We start from the raw sequence: 18909 nt of genomic DNA on the forward strand, positions 1-18909 counted from the left end.
GTAGAACAGCCAAGAGTGAATATGTGACACACAAAGGAGTTCCTTCAGGAAGAGGTCAGTAGCTGGCAGTGGTCGGTGTCTGGCCATCTGCACCTCCTGGATTCTTAGCTGGACATCCCTGCTTGCACGGGGGGGCTGCTGCTACAGAGGCTGGGGTGTCTGGGGTGTCTAGGGTGGGTTTTCCCCCTGACAGGGCCTCCCTTCCCGTGGTTGGCACCGCTGAAGAATGGCCTGGTGTTGCTGCGCCAAAGGAAGGGGTAGAGTGTTGCTGACGATCCCTGATCAGGGTACTGCTAATGTCCCTCAACACCCCTGTTAGGGAGGTCAGGTTGGTATCGGTGGCCTCCCACTGTTGAAGCATATCCCTACGGATGTCCCTCTGCAGCTGCTTCAGCTCCCAGAGTTCGGAAAGTACCAGGCCCATCATGCCTTGGCACTCCTGATTGACCCCCAAGACTTGGCTGATGGTATCATGGCCAGCAGCATCCCGAGCGGCCTCACACGATGGCCCACAACATCCCTCCCAAAAACCCAACCCCCACGGGCCTGTGCCCTTGCCACAGGGTGCCCCCTACTACTGGTTCCAGGACCATCATTCTCCGAGGTGTTGTGCTACGACTCAGGATCCTGGACTGGGGGGCATGAGATGGTTGCCACTGTCCTAGGGACAAAGGTTGTATGGGTTGAATGGCTCCCTGTGAGGTCGAGGCAACCGGGCTGGGAGGTATTGATGTGGGCACAGTGAGACTTACTGTAGGGGTCTGACCAGGTTGTCTAGATGGGCCTGAACCATCCTCCATATCCAGACTTCTAGGAGTGTCATCATCACTGAGGGCTTCATCCATGGGGGTCATGGTAGTCTCTTCTGTGGCCTCTGTGTGGCCAGTGGCAGCTTGACCTGTCGATGTGAAAGATACAATATTACTGGATGTATTGTGACATCTACCTCCAAAAGATTACATTTTGCAAAGGCCGTGTACATATTTGATTTGCAGGTTATCCTATTGTGACCCTGCTATTGGGTGTATTGAGCTGACATGTGTGAAGCATGCCAATTCCATTTGAGTCTAGCAGCTGCTGAATTTAGCAGTTCAATAGCGCTTGGGAGGATGGGCAGAGAATTACATCTTGCCACCAGTGCAGGCATCACAGTGGCTGGGCAGGATGTGGTTTTGGCCATTTTGAGGCCTAGTTGATTGTTGTGCAAGCCGACCTAGGAGTTTGTTGTACTTGTGATATGAGTCATCATGTGGTCAGTCCACTGTGAATGTGTATGCAGCCAATACCATTCTGGTAATGCATCTTGAGGCCCTGCTGATCATTTATGTTGCACACTGGTAGAGCTGTACTTCCTGTCCTCGATAGTTTTATCTTGACTTAGCAGTTCAAGATAGAGCTAGGTGGACAGCCACATCTCTGAGTTGAGCATGATCTTTATCTTGGTCCCTCCCAGGTGAGTGAACATCATTTGAGAGTGATCAGGCAAGGGTTTTGGGGCAGGTGACCACTGTTCTGCTATTTGAAGTCACTTGAACAGTGCCTCCTGTGACTTGTATTCAGGTCACTCCCCTAGTTCCCAACACTAAACAAGTGGTATCCTCCCAGGAGAATAAACTTCCTTTGAGAGTTGACGAAAAAGGGTATTTGGACAAGTGTACACTAGGCTTGTGTATGGAGTTGGAGATTAGGAGCCTCCTGGCATTAGCAGTCATGTCACACCCTCTAATTCATACACCTGAGAAATGTAATTCCCCCACGTGAGTACACTTCTTTTGTGATTTCCCAAAAAAGAGTCTTTTGAGGAGAGGACACTGGACTGGTGGTTGGAGTGACAGTTGGAGATCCTCCTGTGAGTTGCAGTCATGTAACTCCCTGTACTACGCACACTATGCAAATGGTATCCTCCTAGGTGAGTACATTTCAATTGAGAGTTAAGAAACAGGGGTCCTTGGACAAGAGAACACTGTGTTGGTGTTTGGTTTCCTAGAAAGAGGGCCTCCTGGCATTAGCAGTCATGTAACTCCTTGTACTACACACACTATACAAATGGTTACCTACCAGGTGAGTACACTTCAATAGAGTTGAGGCACAGAGTTCTTTTGAGGGGAGAACAATGTCTGGTGTTTCGAGTTGGAGGAACAGTGTCTGCTGTGAGTTGCATTCCTGTCACTACTCCCCAATACTTGACAAATGGTATCCCCCATGGTGAGTAAACTTCATTTTGTAATAGACAAACAGTGGTCTTTGGAGAAGAGAATACTGTGCTGGTTTTTGTAGGTACAGATACAGGGGTACACTGTTCCAAATAAGAAAACAAATCTAGAGGACAAATTCCTACAGGAGCGCAAACCCTCAAACATCACAATGGATGACTGGCTTCATCATCGGGAACGCTCCTCGTCTGGCCGGCGCTGCAATGCCTGACAGGCTCCCAAGCGGGGGCTCTTAACCGTAATGCTCCTATAGTGTCTCAATAATCAGTCATTTAGGCAAGGTACCTTATTCTAGGCACCTAAGCACAATGGGAGAGAGATAAAAATAAAATTGGTTATCCATCTCGAGAACACATCATCAGTTTAATCAATCTTAATGAGACGGAGACCAAGATTAAAAAAAAAAAAAAATGAGGGAGTAAGTACAGAGTGGTAATGCTCAATTACTCTCAACGATAGAACAAAGACACGAGAGGACTCAAACTAATTGTGATGCCTCTAATCGTGGGTCAACATGTTTCGCGTCTTGTGGTCCAGCCGGATCCATCGACGCTTCATTAGGACCAAAAGAAAATACACACTTCTCCAAAAATGTCTATACTAAAAATTACCCTAATGTGGGAGTTGAAGGAAGAGACAGTCACTTACTTTTGAGACGACTGGCTAAGTCAAAAAAGATCGCCCTAGAAAAGAAGGTCACACATATCAACAATGTGCAAGGTATGTGACAGATGTGCGTAAGTAATAAAAAAGTGAATAGTGAATAATCATGAATAAAAGAAAAAAAAAAATTATCTCACCATCCCCAAGTGTGAGAACAGGCTCCTTAGGAATCACTTGTCAGGGTGAAGGACTGACACTGTTAATATAGTGGTCATAAAGAAGAAGCATATTATCACATGAATGCATATGCTAGACGAACAAAGTGCCAAAATATCGTCATATAGTCATAGTACATAAAGCAGTCATATTAAAACAACAGTAACAATTCACACGTGCCCTTAGGTACAGTTATTCAATGTCATGGGCTTCAATGTGTAAGCAGCATCAGGCCCAAGCATGCACGTTAGTCATTACATAGGTAAATAGAACAGCAGCATGTCAATTACAAAAGGCTGTGGCGGTAAGAGTCTGACCCATAAAAAAGAAGAGAAGAAGTTAGAGGTTAAACTTACGTTTTTATCAGCGGTCCTCATCTGCGGACCTACCCTCCTAGACAGCGTTCCTGTATGGTAATAAAAACGGGTGCTGTCGGAGTCATTATAAACGCGGTGTTGCCCGGAAGGGAAACTGCCTTCCGGATTGCAAGCGTGTTGAGAGGCTAAAAAAACAATAAACGGACTGCGATTTACCAAAGGTTCTGGGCATCGCGGTAGAAAGAGGACTAATGCCCTATTCATTGTATAGGCAAATGATCACAAAACACGGAGATGATTAGAATATCAAAGTCGATAGCACACAATAATGCTATAATAACTCAAAAGTTCTTGTGAGTGTAAAAATAAACCTTTTATTCAGAGGATCTCTAAAGGAAGGGGAAGAGGATGTATACAACCAAAAATTGGGTCAAAAAAAGGGGAATCTGGTAAATCGGGTTTGGCGGTTTTAGCCCTATCTCATCTTGGGCTTTCAGAAGAGAAAAAATTAATGTGTCGTATGAAGTATATATCAGGGTTATTAGAACAGGAAGAGGTAGAATCTAGTGAAAAACTGGGGAAATTCGTCCTAACATCTCGAAGGTTGTCAACAGGTGAAAACACTTTTCCTAGGAAGGGATGTTGTTATAAGTTTCTGTGGGAGTTATGATCTAGGATGTGAGGGAAGTCCATGGTATCTCATCGTTCAAACCCCGTATACTAGTTCCAAGTTTAAAATCCCATCTCTGTTCAATCTTGAAAAGGTAGCCTGGGTTGTTAGACTGAATTGTCGGGGCTTCTAGTATTACCCACCAAAGGTCATCAGGAGTATGCGATGTATCTAAAAAGTGTGCACAAAGCTTGGTGGTCACCCGGCTGCATCTAATGTTACTCCTGTGTTCATTGATGCCAATCTTCACGGGTCGTGTAGTCATACCAATGTAGCGCAACCCACAAGGGCACGTGATCATGTAAATGCAATTCTTAGTGTTGCAATTGGTATGTCTCTTAAGTCGCCACCTACCAATAGGGTCTAGGTCCAGTGTGGTCAATTGTCTAGTTAATGTACAAACATTACAATGTCCACACGGATAATATCCTTCAACTGGGGGAAGGTCCCATAATGTCTTTTGAGTAGCAGAACCCTGCGGAAGTCGTGGATGGGTGTGGACCACGATATCTTTAATGTTTGCAGTACGTTTGACAGCAAAAAGAGGTCTCGGAATATCAATACCCCCACTCGCTAGTATCGACCATCTTTTATTGATGAATTTTTTTATATTGTTGGAAATGGGAGTATATGTCGAAACACATGTTAAACGAGTTTGGGGGTTCTTATCGGTAGTCGCCAATAGGCCATCTCTATTGTTATTTTTTGCTCTTTTGCGGGCCAAGCTAACAGTTTTTGGTGGGTAGTGTCGTTGTTGGAGTTGATGATGTGTTCTCGAGATGGATAACCAATTTTATTTTTATCTCTCTCCCATTGTGCTTAGGTGCCTAGAATAATGTACCTTGTCTAAATGACTGATTATTGAGACACTATAGGAGCATTACGGTTAAGAGCCCCCGCTTGGGAGCCCGTCAGGCATTACAGCGCCAGCGAGACGAGGAGCGTTCCAAATGATGAAGCCAGTCATCCGTGTGATGCTTGAGGGTTCGCGCTCCTGTAGGAATTGGTCCTCTAGATTTGTTTTCTTATTTGGAACAGTGTACCCCTTTTTCTATGATTATCAGTACTGGGAGACTGTACACTGGACCACTAATCTCCCGGTCCCTCCCCCCCTTTTTTGGTTTCGGTACAGATACAGGGCCTGCTCTGAGTTGCAGTCATGTCACTCACTCTAGTACCTAGTACACACATTTAACCAATGTTCTCCCCTTAGTGAGCACACCTTGGGGGTCATTACAACATTGGCGGTAAAAGGCACTCACCGCCGTGCAGAAGACCGCCAATACACCGCCGCGACTGCGGAATCCCGCCACAGCTATTATGACCCACATCTCGGAATCCACCGAAATTCAGACACCCACACAAGTCCGCCACAACAAAGGTCAGTGTTAAACTGGCGAAAACAAAACCTCCACCTCCACGCCAACAGAAACACGCCCATGCTATTACGACCCACGAATCCACGCGGCGGTCTTTCAGCCGTGGTATTCCATTGGCGGTACACACCGCTGCGCTCAAAATACACACACATCTCCAAAACACCGCCACATTGGACAATTCCCAAAACACACACCTGATACAAATACAAACAACACTCCCACAGACCCAACACAATATAAAACACACACCCACATCACCCACAAACCCCTATGACAAAAAAATAGAGACGAAGGCCAGAGAGAGAGAGCACAGAATAGACAACCCCACCACACAGAGGCACACAACACCATCACTCACACAACATCCTCGCACAAAACACCACACATCACTACACATCACCACACTCATCAACACATATACCACCCCACACATCACCTACACCACCCCATGTCACGCCAAAGACATCCCCGGTTTTCCGACGAGGAGCTCAGGGTCATGGTGGAGGAAATCCTACGGATAGAGCCACAGCTATTTGGCTCACAGGTGCAGCACACATCCATAGCCAGGAAGATGGAGCTATGGCGCAGAATTGTGGACAGGGTCAACGCTCTGGGACAGCATCCAAGAAATCGGGAGGACATCAGGAAGAGGTCGAACGACCTACGGGGGAAGGTGCGTTCAGCGGTCTCCAGGCACAACATCGCGGTTCAGCAGACTGGCGGCAGACCCCCACCTCCTCCCCCACAACTAACAACATGGGAGGAGCAAGTCTTGACCATCATGCATCCAGAGGGCCTCGGAGGAGTCGGTGGAGGAATGGACACTGGTAAGTCAAATCTTAACTATCATATCCCCCACCCTACCTGCATGCTATCACACACCCCCACCCTCACACCCTCCCCTATCACTCCAACTCCTCACTAATGTACTAATAACACAAACCACACATCCCAACACGAAGCCCTCAATGACACAACTAAGCATGGTCACCCCTCACCAAAGCATGCTCACTGCACATACCCACAACACCCCCCCAACCATCATCACACAAGCCCCCCACAGGAATACTTGCACTGGTGTACACGGTGAGCCACCCATTGCACACCATGACACACACACATGCAATAATCATGCACTTATGCCCCTGCAGGATCACGAAGGACCGTCACCACACCGGAGGGTCCAGACAACTCCACTCCACCCACAGAAGAGGCCCACAGTGACGATAGCAGCTCTGCCCTACTGGATCCTGATGACCAGCCCGGACCATCGTGGGCCTCGGGACAGTCGGTTCCCCTACAGCCCAACACTGACCTTCCACCCTCTGGTAACACCAGCACAGCACCCACCCAGCGGGCCCATACCTCCCTACCCAGGACACGTCAATCAGCGGTGTGTCCACCACTACAGGGAACCCAGGATAACCCACCACCCCAACAACAACAGGGACCTGGGGGCAGTGGTAGTGGGCACACGGTCCAGGGGACGGAGGCACAGGAACACAGGGGAACTGGGAGGGCTGCTGTGCGACAGCTGGCGGACAGGACAAGGGAACCCACTCTCCACAAGGCCCTATCCTCCATCATGGGAGCATACCACCACTCCCAGGAGACGATGGCCACGGTCCTGGCCAAGTTTCAGGAGACCCAGCGCCTGCAGGAGGAGCAGTATTTTGGGTTCAGGGAGGAGCTCAGGGCCATCAGCTCCTCCCTGGGCACCATCGTAGGGGTGCTGAAGGACATACAGCAGACCTTGAGGGACACCGTGGCACTCCAAGGGGCCCCTGACACTAGCATGGACGATGAACTGCCCACCACCTCCGACGGCGCTAGTGGACAGGACGCCCCGCCACAGGACCACCACACCAGCACCCCACCCCCTGCAGACGGAGAACCACCCCGCAAGCGGTCCCTGAGATCCAGGAACAGGACAGAGCACGATGGCAAGACCCCGCCAGGAAATGAGACCACCCTGATTGTCCTCCCACTGTCCCACTTTGTTACCCTGTCCATACTTTAACTGCCCAGCTCCACTTCCTTTGCCCATATGGCCAGTGTACCTGTGTGACCAATGGACTGGACTCTGCCATGGACATTCCTCCACCGTCCCCCATCACCATAGTACAACCCTCCTCCATTTTTGAGCACTTCAATAAACACCCTTGAACCACAAAAAAATCTGGAGTCAGTCTGTGATTTGGTAAAATGTATTATCAATGACAGTGTCAAAATGCGTTTCTAGTTGTAAAGCCAACATACCTATGTCACACACCACAAGTCCTTGAAGGATGCAAGCAGATAACACACGTTGGTAACCACACCTGTGAAACCGTAATGGAAAGGTACAACTCAGTTACCAAATAATGCTATGAAATTACACACAGGATAGAGGAAGACGTGTGACAGTGAATGTGATGGAAAAAATGAAAAATTTCTCACCTGTGTGTCATTGGAAATATTGCTGTATGACTGACTCCCTGTTGTCGTTGTCTTCTTCCTCAGCTTCCTCCTCATCACTGTCTACAGGCTCCACAGGCTCCACAGCTGCCACAACACCGTCATCTGGACCATCGTCCTGCAGAAAAGGCACCTGGCGTCGCAAAGCAAGATTGTGAAGCATCGAGCAGGCGATGATGATCTGGCACACCTTCTTCGGTGAGTAGAATAGGGAACCACCTGTCATATGGAGGCACCTGAACCTGGCATTCAGGAGGCCGAAGGTGCATTCAATCACCCTCCTAGTCCGCTCATGGGCCTCATTGTAGCGTTCCTCTGCCCTGGTCCTGGGATTCCTCACTGGGGTCAGTAGCCAGGACAGGTTGGGGTAACCAGAGTCCCCTAATAGCCACACACGGTGCCTCTGGAGTTGACCCATCATATAAGGGATGCTGCTATTCCGCAGGATGTATGCGTCATGCACTGAGCCAGGGAACATAGCATTTACCTGGGAGATGTACTGGTCTGCCAAACATACCATCTGTACATTCATGGAATGATAACTCTTCCGGTTCCTGTACACCTGTTCACTCCTGTGGGGGGGGACCAGAGCTACATGGGTCCCATCAATAGCACCTATGATGTTGGGGATGTGTCCAAGGGCATAGAAGTCACCTTTTACTGTAGCCAAATCCTCCACCTCAGGGAAAATGATGTAGCTCCTCACGTGTTTCAGCAGGGCACCCAACACTCGGGACAACACATTGGAAAACATAGGCTGGGACATCCCTGATGCCATGGCCACTGTTGTCTGAAAAGACCCACTTGAAAGGAAATGGAGCACTGACTGCACCTGAACGTCAGGGGGGATTCCAGTGGGATGGCGGATTGGTGACATGAGGTCAGGCTCCAACTGGGTACGTAGTTCATGGATAGTGGCACGGTCAAACCTGTAGGTGATGATTAAATGTCGCTCCTCCATTGTCAACAGGTCCACCAGCGGTCGGTACACCGGAGGATTCCGCCATCTTCTCAATTGTCCCAGCTGATGGTGCCTAGGAAGGACAACAGCGACCACATAGTCATCAAATTTCCAGGTATGTACCCCCAGATACACAGAACACGACACCAAACACAAAACCATTCCTGTATGTGTGATGAGTGTAGGCCTAGCTATGTGTGACGCAGAAGTAAATGAAGCCATGTGGGCCCCTGAAATGGCGGCTGCCTGACCTCTAAACTGGGACAATGGTATTGTGAGGTAACTGCGCTGACGTTGCACACCGTCGCGGTAGGCGGTGGTAGACCGCGGCGCAATGCAGCATTGGTTAACATTGGACCCTATGGGTCCCAGGAGCCAATGAACAAGTGCGCCGGCGTTGATGATACGCTCCGCCGCGGACGTCACCGCCGTGGACATCACCGCCATTTTCTATCTATTCAATCACTCGATACCTGACCTTCGACAGGAGAGGACCTACACTGCAAGTGCTGCTGTGACCTCGGTCTGGAAGCGACGATGGCTGCTGCGTCTGGGGAAAGGGCCCCTGCCTTCACTGCTCAGGAGTTGGAGAAACTAGTAGACGGGGTCCTCCAGACTAACAGGGAAGTACACAGGGAGCACGTTGTATGGGCTAGGCCTGGGTGGAGAGGGCTGGTTGTAAGAGGGAAGGGGGCAGAGTTCAGGGAACATGAATGCTTCTGAATGCATGTGCCACATGGCAAGGGTAGGTAGGGGGGACACTTACATCGTCGGTGCAGTTGGTAATGACTTCTCTTCTTCCCTTGTGCATGTCATGTAGGTCAGCGCCCACCAGAAGAAGGACATTTGGCCTGCCATCGCCAAGGAAGTCCGGACCCTGGGGGCCCACCACAGACGGGGCACCCACTGCCGGAAAAGATGGGAGGACATTCGCCGCTGTAGCAAGAAGACGGCGGAAGCTCAGTTGGGGATGGCCTCCCAACGTGGGAGGGGTGCCCGTCGCACCATGACCCCCCTGATGTTCCGGATCCTGGCGGTGGCCTACCCTGAGTTGGATGGGCGCTTGAGGGCATCACAGCAGACACAAGGGGGTGAGTACACTATCATTCTGGGGACTTTGCGCGCAGTTGAGGGGTCTAGGTGTGGGAGGAGGGCTGTGGGTTTCCCTAGGCCATGACGACTTCCATAGGCTAGGCCCCTCCGTAATGCAGGCCATGTGGCACTCCACCCCACTGCAGTAGAGTGCCAAGCACAGGTATACATACCCCTGTGGCATCCATGTGTGCAGATGTCCACCATAGCCATGTAGTCCAGATCCCAGGAATTGCATCTGTAGAGGCCAGGAGCACGGCGTAGTGCAGGGTGCTGCTGTGTCTGTATTGTCCGCCAACGGTAGCGGTAATGCATGCACTCAACATGTCTTTCTTCTATCATCACCCCCCCCCCCTTTTTCTGCTCTCCCTGTTCTTTTGTGCATCAGCATCATCAGGCGGAGGTACAGTGGCACCGGAGCACGAGGGAGCTGCATCCCACATGGCCATGGAGGGCCACACCACGGACTCAGAATGCACCAGTGGGACGGAGGGCGAGGGGAGCTTCACGTCAGGCACCGGATCACCAACCAGCGACACGGACTCGTCCGCCGATGGGAGCTCCCTTGGGGTGGCGGCACCATCTGTGCCCCCCACTTCTACAGGTACAGCCGCCACCTCCCCTACCAGCACCGCCCTCCCAGCAGCCCCTCAGCGTTCGCCCCGTGCCCGCTCACCCAGGAGGGTGGGCATCACCTTCGCCCCAGGCACCTCAGGCCCTGCCCCAGTCACCCCTGCTGCCCTCAGTGAGGAGGCCATTGACCTCCTCAGGTTACTCACTGTTGGGCAGTCTACCATTGTGAATGCCATCCAGGGTGTAGAAAGGGAGTTGCAACACGATAATGCATTCCTGGAGGGCATTCATTCTAGTCAGGCTGCCCTTCAGCGAACCCTGCAATCTCTGGCCTCAGCACTGATGGCAGCCATTGTCCCTGTGTCTAGCCTCCCCCCTCCAACTTCCTCCACCCAGACCCAATCCCCTGTACCCCAGCCCATCCCAAGCACACCATCAGACCAGCATGCACACACCTCAACACACAAAAGTAGCTCAGGCAAACATAGGCGCGACACATCCCACAGGAACTCACACAAGCATCATACACATACAGACACAGCAACATCCACTGCCTCCACTGTGTCCTCCTCCTCGTCGTCTCCCTCCTCCCTCCCAGTGTCGTCTACACTCTCACCTGCATGCACTACATCTCCAGGCACTAGGACTCGCACCAGAACACCCAGCACCACACCCCGCTCACCTGCACTCACCACCCCAACTCCCATTTACACGTCCCCTGTGTCCTCTCCCAGTGTGTCTGTGACGCCCCCTCCAAAAGTACACAAACGCGAGCACCCACACACCCAACATCCATCCACCTCACGACAGCCTCCAGTACCTGCACCCAAAACACCTAAAGTGACACCTCCTACAACCACCTCCTCTTCCTCCACTCCCAGACCCCCTCCAGCTACCCATCCCAGTGTTCGTCAGAAACTGTCCCTCTGCAAAGTTGACCATTTTGCCCCCACCCCCACCCCTCCAATTCATCAGTCCCGTCGTAGCGCCTCAGCCAAAAAGCCTCCAGTACCTGTGGTGCGTGTTCAAGGTGTGTGGAGTGCACCGGCCACCAGGGCAGGCAGTGTGACACGGAGCCAAGGCACTGCCAGTCCACCCCCTGTAAAGGCTCTGAAGTTAGAAAGTGTCTGACGGGGCTGGCTGAAGACTCCTGGAGGCAAAACAACTCACAGGGGTCCCAGGGGGATTGCAGAGTCAGCTGTGACTCCTCCAAAGGTGGGGAAGGGCCAGAAGAAGTCTGCACAGCCTGCTGTGAGCATCACGGCGGAGAAGGGCGGCATCCTTCCCGGCGGCCGGGGCGCCACCGCCAGCACCGTCGTCACTGGTCAGGAGACCACCGCCAGAGTCATTGCCCAGGAGGGCCCAAGTATCGTCACTGGTCAGGAGACCACCGCCATAGGCATTGCCCAGGAGGGCCCAAGTATCGTCACTGGTCAGGAGACCGCCGCCAGAGTCATTGCCCAGGAGGGCCCAAGTATCGTCACTGGTCAGGAGACCGCCGCCATAGGCATTGCCCAGGAGGGCCCAAGTATCGTCACTGGTCAGGAGACCACCACCAGAGTCATTGCCCAGGAGGGCCCGAGTATCGTCACTGGTCAGGAGACCACCGCCAGAGTCATTGCCCGAGAGGGCCCAAGTATCGTCACTGGTCAGGAGACCACCGCCAGAGTCATTGCCCAGGAGGGCCCAAGTATCGTCACTGGTCAGGAGACCACCGCCAGAGTCATTGCCCAGGAGGGCCCAAGTATCGTCACTGGTCAGGAGACCACCGCCATAGGCATTGCCCAGGAGGGCCCAAGTATCGTCACTGGTCAGGAGACCACCGCCAGAGTCATTGCCCAGGAGGGCCCAAGTATCGTCACTGGTCAGGAGACCACTGCCAGAGTCATTGCCCAGGAGGGCCCCGGCAGCCACAGCCCCGCTGGGCAATGAGGGACCGTCATGCCACACATCAATGCCCAGTCCAGAGACCGCCATGGCAAGCACCGCTGAACATGGCAAACACCGCTGAACAGGGCAAACACCGCTGAACAGGGCAAAGACCGCCATGGCAAGCACCGCTGAACAGGGCAAAGACCGCCATGGCAAGCACCGCTGAACATGGCAAACACCGCTGAACAGGGCAAGCACCGCTGAACATGGCAAACACCGCTGAACAGGGCAAGCACCGCTGAACAGGGCAAGCACCACTGAACAAGGCAAACACCGCTGAACAGGGCAAGCACCGCTGAACAGGGCAAAGACCGCCATGGCAAGCACCGCTGAACAGGGCATGCACCGCAGAAGAAGGAAAAGACCGCCACATCAAGCATCGTTATCCCATGTGCAGCTGGGACTGTGACGGGACAGGAACTGTCACGGGGAGACTAATCCAGTCTGGGCACCTGTTCCCCTCCAGAACCAGTGGAGAGATCAATCCACTACCTCTGTCCTTCACAGGATGAAACACTCTGGGCACCAGTCCCCCTCCAGAACCAGTGGAGGCTGGTATGTACTTGTGAGACTGTGGCTTTGCACTCCCCAGGATGGTACAGTGGGCAAACCACCCACTGTAGAGACTTGAGAGACTGTGGCTTTGCACTCCCCAGGATGGTGCAGTGGGCAAACCACCCACTGTAGAGACTTGAGAGACTGTGGCTTTGCACTCCCCAGGATGGTACAGTGGGCAAACCACCCACTGTAGAGACTTGAGAGACTGTGGCTTTGCACTCCCCGGGATACATCAATGGGCATGGAGCCCCGTCGTGGATGTGGCGTGGTGCTGTAATGCGGCTGAGGTGCTCCCGCTTCCCTTCCCCCTGAGGTGCCTGTTGTTTTCTCTCTGATGCCCCGGCAGTGTTCTCTCCGTTTGTGGACAGGTATCTTGTGTGGGCCTCGCCCTTGCATTTTTGGCCTAGTGGTGCACGGACATTGAGATGTGCATATCTGCACTACTTCTCGTACTGTATATACCTTTGTGTGAGTTTATATATATCTGTATATAATTGACACATGTATATTGATACATTACAATGTTTGAATTGATTTTGTTTGGTCTTTGCATTCTTCCGGGGGGGTTGTTACTGTGATGTTTGTAATTGCATTGGTGTGTGTGTTGTAATATGCGAGGGTGGGGGTGTTGCGTGTATGTCCCCCCTGACTTTTGCCTACCCCCTCCCCTATGTCGTAGGTGCAGTACTCACCGTTGTCTTCGCCGCCGCCGGCACTGATCTTCGTAGATGAGTAGGAAGAGAAGGGCAGGTAGGATATGTAATTCCGGCTCCATGGTGTCCTCCTTCCTCGTGGGATGTGTTAAGGTGAGCGTTTTCCCATTGCAGAAACTGTTTCCGCCGTGTTTTTATCCACGGTGAATCTGCCCCGGAAAAGGGGTCGGATTGGCGGGTTGTGATACTATGGGCGGTACATTGTCTCCGCCTGTCTGTTGGCGGTGACCGCCGCACTGCTTGTCTGTACCGCCGTGGCAGTCGGAGTGTTAAAGTGGCTGTCTTTGTTGGCGGTTTCCGCCACGGTCATAATTCCCTTTTTTTGTCCGCCGGCCTGTTGCCGGTATTACCGCACCTTTAACACCGTCCACCAGGGTTGTAATAACCACCTTTATTTGAGAGTTCAGTAACAGATGTACTTGAGCAAGTGCCCACTGGTCTGGTGCTTGGAGTAGCAGTGGCTCCTGTGAGTTGTAGTCATGCTAGTCCCCGTACTAAACACAGTACACAAATGTTATCCTCCCAGTGAGTACACTTCTACCGGGAGCTGACAAACAGGGGTTTTTGCAGTAGAGGAGACTGGGCTGCCTGAGTAGAGTAATAGTAAGAGTAACAGTCCCTCCTGGCCTTTGCAGTCATGTCAGTCCCTGTACTACACACAGTATACAAATATTATCCTCCCAGGTGAGTATAATTCAATTGTGAGTTGACAAACAGGGGTCTTTGTAGCAGAGGACACTGGGATGGCTGAGTCGAGTAACAGTAACAGTTACTCCTAGCCTTTGAAGTCATGTCAGTCCCTGTACTACACACAGTATACATATATTATCCTCCCAGGTGAGTATACTTCAATTGAGAGTTGACAAATAAGAATCTTTGGAGAATGAAACACAGGTCTGGTTTTTGGCGTTATGGAACAGTGCCTGCTGGGAGTTATAGTCGTGCCAGTCCCTGTACTACACACTCTATGCACAGATGTTATTCCCCCAAGTGAGTCTACTTCAGTTGTGAGATGCCAGACAGGGGTCTTTGGACAGATGGACACTGGGCTGGTGAGTGGAGGGACAGTGAAGGCGGCAAAGGGTGTGCAGTGAGCATGCATGACATTGCAATTTGGTGACATTTGCCTTGTTGCAACTTACCACTCCACTCCCCCAGGTATTCCTGTCAAGCCCTCAGGATGCAGGGTGGCCAAGATCTTCTCCTCCAAGGGATAGAGTTGTATTGGGGGAGTGGGAGTGCCACTCCCAGCCTTTCTTACCTGCATGTGGTGCCTGGAGACCAGGGAACCGACCTTGCCCCTGAGGTTGTTCCACCTCTTCCTGATTTCCACCCATGTGTACAGGGTGGTGCCTACAGCATTAACTCTGTCAACTATCCTATCCCATATTTCCATTTTCCTACTGAGAGGAGTGCACTGGACTTGGGATCTAAACAATTGTGGCTCTACTCTTATGATTTCATCCACCATGACTTTTAAATCTTCATCAGTGAAACAGGGATTTTTTAAACGTGCCATAGTGGAAAAAATAAATATTGCAGGTGACAGTGACTTATTTAAGACGGGTAGTGCAAAAGGGTGTGACTGGACAAAAGTGTGTGCAGGGTGTGGTATGGGATGTTTGTAAAAAAAAAAAGAAAAGGGGTGCTTATTCTGTGGAGTTACATTTTTTATGCTCTCTGTCTTGCTGTTTCTTGCTGGGAAAATGCAGAAGATAGTGGTGTGTGGGGGAGTGTGTTTTATAATGTCCTTTGCAGGTGCGTTGAGTGTGGAAGTGTGTGTCAGCTGTGCTGTTTTCAAATCCATCCAATGTTCAGTTGTCTATTACTTTGGTGACCGTGGACTGCCGTGGGTCAGACCGCCATTGGCTGACTGCCATGGGTGTCCGCCACTGAGACTTTGGACTTGTAATACGGTCAGTGGTTGGTCGGGGCTGTCGGGCTGGAGTTTGAACCGATATGTTCTGGCCTCTGCGCTTCTGCCGGTCTGCCTTTTTGGTTGGCGGTTGGCGGTCCTGCCTGTGTAATTCTTAAGAGCGCAGTCTGTAAGACTACCAACAATGCGGTCTTTTTGGGACAGCCAACATGGCAGTCTGGCGGTCCGACCTCCAAACTCGTAATGAGGCCCTTATGTAATTATAACTAGCGCCCTTGCCATGCACTGATAATTACCCTACAAATAACGGCTTTCATGACATCTTTGATAACATCATTGATAATATCAATGTAAAATTTGCAGTAAAGTTTTTTACGAAAAAGCTGTGCATGGCGAGGGCGCGAGTTATAGTCACCCTAGGACACGAGTTATAGTTACTTGAGATAGCTCTAAACTATATCAGGTGAATTTCTATGGTTTGTAATGTTTAAAATGTGAGCCTAACTATAACGTCCCTGTAACCTTTGTTTTTTAAAGTCAATTTTTATGTTTTATTTAATTCTATTTCCTAACCATAATGTCCTTGCAACCTTCATTTTTTTCAGTGCTTTTCTATGGTTTGTTTAATGTAAAGTAATTTTCATTACTATACGTTAATCCAACCACTGATGCACACAGCCTTCGGCCCCTGCATGGCGGGGGTTGGCCGCTGGGCCTCACCTGTAGCCAACTCCCCTAACCACCGAGAGAGAGTCACAGGACCGCAGGAGGAGCTTAAGGACCCCCTGGTCCTAGCCAGCTCCCCGCTTCAAGTGGGAGTTGACGTAGTTCCAACAAGCAGGGGAGCAATATTTTCATCTGTCTTCCCCGCACACATATTTTCATGCTGGGAAGACAGATGAAAACTCTTTCTACAAGTGAGAACTCTTTGACAGCTCTCACTTGCAGAAAGGGGAGTTTGCTTGCTTTTGCTTGGTGGGAGCTGGAGCTGTCAGCTCCCACCAAGCAAAAGCAAACAGCTATGTCACAGGGGTGGGCACCCCGGGACACAGCAGGAGACGGAATTGGTGGGTGGCAGTACCCAGGGCCATTATACACTCTTGGAGGGGAGCCGCGCGGCCCCTCTCCAGCACCCATTGCCCCACGGAGGAGTTGGGCCCCAGGGTCGAGGGGGGCTGCTTGGCCCCCTGCACTGTATATCTTTAAAGCCCCGAGGAGGTGGTGGTCCCCAGGGCTGTGATGGGGCCTCACACCCGCTGCATCAAATTAGTTTAAAGCCCTGGGGAGTTGGCGGTCCAGGGGGCAGTGAGGGGGCCGGGCAGCCCCCCCCACATTAAAATGGCAATGCCCCCGGGACCTGCCCACCCGGGGGCTGTTTATAAAACAAGTGCAGGAGCCCGGGCTTGTTTTCTTTTTTAATTTTCACCAAATTTGCCACGAATTGTGGTGACATTTATTTTCAAAAAGCGCTTTTTAGCTCAGCTCTGGAGGGTCCCTCTGGGACCCCAACACCAGAGCTAAGGGGTCAGGGTGTGCCTATCTTGGCCTCTTTTTTTTTTTTTATCTTTTTTTTCTGGGACTAGGCTGAAGCCTAGTCCGAAGATGGCTGCCAACACTTCCTTGTTAAAGTGTTGGTAGCCAATCAGATCTCAGTATGAGGTCGGAAGGGTTTGTGCAGCCTTGGCATCCCTATTCATGCAAACATGGATTTTCTTTAATTTCTCAAAAACTACTGAAAGGATTTACATCAAATAACAACAAGGGCTCTTTCAGAAACAAGAGCTATCTTTCTGCCAAATGTGGTGTAATTCGGGCGCTATCGCTGTTCAAAATCCCTATGGAAAAATGCATGGGGAAATAGCGTTTTTGGACTCCCCCTTCTTCTTGACTGACGTTTGACAGGTCACCCTGAAACGTTCAAGACAGCAGCTGAAGTGAGTGTCATATTCTCTTGGAAAGTTTTGTCAAGATTCATCAAACGGTGCCAACGTTACTAGCAAAACAAAAAACACTTTTTGTATAAAAACCCGGTCCCAACTATACTTACTTAGTGGAGACCGCTCACAGCATCCCACCGAGAAGTTCAGGGGGAATCTCCCCCAGAGAAAATTTTAAGAAATTAGAGTATACAGGGGCAATAAATATTCAGCACTTTTTCTGTGACAGTGGACCAAAAGTACAGTTTGTATAGGCATTTATGAAGGAAAACTCATAAATTATTTTGTAGAGTTTCTGGTTTGCCAAGCAAGTCTTATCTCTGAAAAAGGAATAGTCTACCAAGTAAGACAGTTTGGGATCTCCCCTTTACAATACAAAACACATACCATAGGATAAATAATTTCCACAAAGAGACAATTGCAATTTTGTTCCTACCTGCAGTGAATGTCAGCCACTTCCTCTTCTACATCAGCTGGCCAGCATTGATTGCAGAATCCCTAAATCATGTACAGTTGAGCACTCCACTGTGAAGCAAGGAACACAAAATATCACTGTGTGAGTGTTCACTTTACAAAAATATCAGTGTACAACTGGTTTCAAGTTTGGGGACAAAACACACTTGGTGTCTGCAAGATGCACAAGTGGCGAAGAATGCCTAGGTTGGATTATGAAATATATGGAATATTATCTCATTGTACTTGTATCATGGGTTTTATTTTTTCAATTCAATTTCTAAATTGTGCACTAGACATTTTTGTCCATATAAACAACACAATATTACCACACACACAATGTTTAAAATGCAGTACAGAACCTTTCATACTAAACACATTTCAGATATACAGTAGAAAGAATAAGAACTTGGAAACAGATTAACTATTAGAGTTAAATTGAGGGTGATTGCTGTCTCAGGAAGAACAAAGTTGAAAAATGTGATGGAAAAGGAAAATGAAATGATATACTAGCATTGTCATTTGATCATGATGAACGCGGTTAATGAGGTATAAATTTGACTTCTCAGTCAATACCAGCATCATAATTAAACTTACAAAGTAGCACATAAGCTGTTTCAATGCACTAAGCAATGATCATGAACATTAAAAAGCCTTGATTAGAGACCCCAACAAGTTTATATACCCAATGTCCATTTATGAGCTAATAATCCAGGTTTTAGGGCACTTTTGAACATATGAAGGGCAAAGCAGCTACAATTAGGAATGCATGGCATCAGCTCTCCTAGACTCACAGTACCCAAAGGCTGTGATTGTTTGTTCAAATTGTGTATTTTTAAATATTTTCAGCAGCCCTCTCTAAGTACAGTTACAACACCACTTTGGTGGATGCTGCAGGCACATGTTATCAATTAAAGATCTAAAGACAGATAATTCAGAGTCATGTCTACTTTCTTCCC

General features: G+C 50.0%; 1 long non-coding RNA gene across 1 annotated transcript in view; it reads right to left on the reverse strand.

Annotated features, from left to right (window-relative positions):
• Positions 1 to 590: 590 nt before the first annotated feature.
• LOC138293522 (uncharacterized) overlaps positions 591 to 18909 on the reverse strand; it is a 67608-nt gene continuing 49289 nt past the window's right edge. The window contains exons 3-4 of the long non-coding RNA XR_011203029.1: positions 17934 to 18022; positions 591 to 898 (exon numbers count right to left, since the gene is read on the reverse strand). This is a non-coding gene — a long non-coding RNA (uncharacterized lncRNA). The remainder of the gene's footprint in view (positions 899 to 17933; positions 18023 to 18909) is intronic.

Source organism: Pleurodeles waltl, chromosome 4_2, assembly GCF_031143425.1.
Source record: "Pleurodeles waltl isolate 20211129_DDA chromosome 4_2, aPleWal1.hap1.20221129, whole genome shotgun sequence".
Lineage (NCBI taxonomy): Eukaryota > Metazoa > Chordata > Amphibia > Caudata > Salamandridae > Pleurodeles > Pleurodeles waltl.